Here is a 3,763-nt window from a genome sequence, read left to right on the forward strand (position 1 = left end):
CCCCCGCGGCCGCCCGCGCCGCGCCGGGCCGGGCCGGGCCCCGGCGCCTTCAGCACCGCGGAGAGCGCCGCGGCCCGGGCCCGCCGGGCCGGCCCGGTTCGGCCCGGCCCCGCTCGGCTCCGCTCGGGGCCCCCGGACCGCTGGGCGCCGCAGCGGCACCGGCGCGGCTGGGCTCGGCTCGGCTCGGCTCGGCTCGGCTCGGTTCGGTTCGGCGCGCGCGGGAGGCGGGGGCGGGCGCGGCCCCGCCGAGCCCCGGCTCCGCCCGCTGCAGCGCCGGGCAGCCCCGCTCCGGTCCCTCCCCCGGCCCCGCGGCCCGGCCGGCCCCGCCGGCACCGCCCGCCCCGTCCTCCCCGTCCCGGGGGGAGACCGGGGACCCGAGCCCCCACCCCGGGCCGCTCGCGGCCCCCCCCAGGACTGCCGGTGCCATCGCGGTGCCGGCTCCGGTGCAGCCCCCGCGCCGGCTCTGAGCAGCGAGCGCGGGGCAGCTTCTCCAATTAGCGGCGTTCAGGTTAACGAGGCGCGCGCGGGGCTCGTGCCGGGTGAGCGCTTGGAGGCAGCAGGAGCAACGCCACCACCTCGGCCAGCGGGTGCCCTGCGTGGGGACACCCGCCCCGGCCACCACCGGGCGCTGGGCCCCGTCCCCGGCAGCCCGCGACGACCCTCCGCAATCCCAGGACTGCGAATGCAGCCCCGAGGGGCCCCCCACCCCGCAGCAGATCCCGGCGCTCAGGCGGGCGCCCGTTGGGATCTGCACCGTGTGCCCGTGTCCCCCATGGTCCCCGCAAGGCAGCCAGGCCCAGAAGGGCCATTCCCGGAGCCACCAGCGCTCCGGGCACAAGCGAGAGCCGAACCCCCCGGCAGCACCAGGACACAAGGCCGGCCCTTCCCCACTGCCTCCCCCAGCCCCAGGCAGCACGAAACGCCGCCCGCTCCTCCCTTTCAGCTCCTGGCTGGCAGCAGATTAAAATTTCATCACTCGAGAGGCAGAGAGGGTGCAAAGGAGGCCAGCGAGCAGCAGGCAAAGCGGGGGGAGCCTCCCCGTGCCACGAAGCCGCTCGCTCCAAGGGCCGCGCGCTCCGGAGCGGCTCTGCAGCTGCATCCCGGCCGGGCTGCAATGCTGGGAGCTGGGTGGCCGCCTCCGGGCTCGCCGAGCAGGGCTGCTCCATGGCTCTTTCCAGCCTTGCTCCATGTGCCAGTGCCCGGGCTGGGCCGGTGGCCTCCTGTGGTCCCCCTGCCCGCACTGCCGCATTGCGATCCGATGCCCCTCGTGTCCTCCTTGCACCAACTTGGTCACACCGAGGCCACCTCCCACAACAAGTGCCCCTAGACGATGGTGCGGGGTGGGAGCATCCCCAGCATCTCCCCAGCCTGGGCCACCTCGTGCCTAAGGAAGCGAACGCGGCAAGTGGAGATGGTGCCGATCCTACGCGCGTCCCTCCAAGGCGGGATGCGATTCCCAGTCCTGCATCACGGGCACCATCGCGGCCTCTCCTCCCGGCAGCAATTTCGGCATTTTGGCTGGGGAAGCTGCAGGAAGGAGCAGGGGCCGCTCGCAGCCAGAACCGGGAGAGGTGGCTCTGCCTTGGGAAGGGCCTGGCCGATGTCCCCTGCCCGGCCACGTGCCCCGCTCACCACCAGCTCCCGGTGCCGTGTCCAGGACGGGACACCCGCCCAGCCCGGCTGCAGCGTCCAGCACAGGATGGGGACCAGGCTGGGGACCAGGCTGGGGACATTGGCAGGGTGCTGGCAGGGCCCCGTGCAGCTGTGGCCGGTGCCAGGCGGGCGGCTGGCGCGGCGCAGCCTGGGGAAGGTCCTTGCTGCCATCTGCCGACATCCCACGGCAGATCCCAGCACGGCCGGCGCCGCAGCCGGGGCTGCGTCCAGATTGTCCCCAGGGCAATGCCCGGTGTCCCCAACCAGCTGCAGCGGGGCCTGGCTCTCCCTGACCCCCTCTCTGAGGCTGGGCGGGTCTTGGGGGTGCAGAACCCGCTGGCTGGGGACCCCGCAGGGCCCTTTCCTGGATGACCCCCAGCCCTGCGCCCTCCAGCTGCCGCGGTGGCACCATCCGTGGCCCTGAGGCCACCCCGCAGCCGGGGCCACGAGAGGGAGCCCAGGGCTCACGGGTGCTGCGCTTAACCCCTCCGGCCCCGCCGGAGCGGCGGGCACGGGGACAAGGGCTCCCTGCAGTGACAACCTGCAGCGCCGGCCCGGGAAGCCCGTGGGGTTTGTGCCCAGGGAAGGGGCAGCTGCATTGCCCTCCCTGTCACCTCCCCCGGGCACCACGCAGGGCAGGAGCCACCTGCGCCCCAGGGATCCCCAAAGCCACCAGCCTGGGTGGCAGCGCAGCCGGACTCGATGGTCTCGAAGGTCTTTTCCAACCTTAATGACCCTGGGATTCCATGGACATGCGGGGTGCTCCGGAGCCCCCTGTGCAAGAGGAACCAGGGGCCGGGAACGAGCAGCCCTGTGGGCTCCGCAGGGCACCAAGCCTATTAGGGATGGGAATTACACAAATGGGTTTGGGCCGCGATCCTCATTATCTGGGCATTTGCGCTTAATCCCTGGCTATTCCTCCAGCGCCCGCGGCTCCCCCCGCCCCCGGCACCCGCTGCCTCCTCTGCGTCCTCGGATGGGACGCGGAGCCGGAGCCGCTGCACGGATGCAGGGACAGGGACACAGGCAGGACCCAAGTGCAGACTTAGGGCTGCCTCCCCACCAGCTTCTCCCATCCCGGATCCCGGAGCGCGGGGCGGGATGCGGGACGGGATCGGCACTGCGGCTCCCTTGACCAGTTCAGCTGCCCCGGGGCCCTGCCTGGCTGCACGGCCGGGCCATGCGGGCCACAGAGGGGCTGGGGAAGGTGGCCACGAGGGCCCCGCTGGCCCCGGGCAGCGCTGAGTCCTGTGGAGCTGCGTGTGCCACACGTGGGTGCCACGCTCGTGTGCGGGTGATGCCACCACTATCAGGAGACCCCTGCCATGAGGAGCAGGAGGAGGAGGAGAAGGAGGAAGCTCCCAGCCCTGGCAGCGCCGAGCGGAGCCCGTGACCGTTTCCACAGTCTCTCCTCGCTGGCCAAGCCCTGGCACCGGGCGGCCTCATGGCTGGGGTGAGCGGCTCCGGCCCCCAGCCCCCCGTATTATCCCCCCCTTCCTGAAATCCCCGGTGGTGAGGGGGATTAGGGGGTTTAGGGCTGGGATGGAGTCGGAAATGGGATGCTTTCAAATCACCCTGCGTCACTTGTGCCCTCCGCCGCTCATGCACAGGGGGATTAAAATAGATATGAAGATTATCGGTGGGGAGGACGAGGGGGAGAAGGGCACCCCTCCTTGGGGAGCCCTGCTCTGTCCTGGCCTCCCTGGCTGCTCCAGGCTGCCTTGGGCCCCAGATCCCAGCATGGATCCTCCTGACCCGGGCCCAGCCGGGCTGCAGCTCTGAAACAGCCGCTTGAACCCAAGGCCACTGGTGCTGGTGCAGTAACAGGCTGGGACTGGCTGCAGCTCGTGAAAACGCCCCAGGCAGCCCCAAAACAGTGCCTTGGGCTCCAGAGCAGAGCCCTGTCCTGGGACAGGGGGGAATCCGGGCGCTGGGGACACTGCAGTGGCCGGGGAGGGTGTCCCCGGGGCGAATGTCCCCAAAGAGCCTGTGGAGATGGGGAAAGTGCCGGTGCTGGGACCTGCGGAGGCACCGGGACCTGCGGAGCCACCGGGACCGTTGCACCAAGCTCTGCAGCAGCAGCAGGAGCCCATGGGGAGGAGAGGGTGCA

The sequence above is a fragment of the Tinamus guttatus genome, unplaced genomic scaffold, assembly GCF_059628265.1.
Source record: "Tinamus guttatus ecotype Peru unplaced genomic scaffold, ASM5962826v1 Tinamus_guttatus_pri_ptg000397l, whole genome shotgun sequence".
In the NCBI taxonomy this organism is placed as follows: Eukaryota; Metazoa; Chordata; class Aves; order Tinamiformes; family Tinamidae; genus Tinamus; species Tinamus guttatus.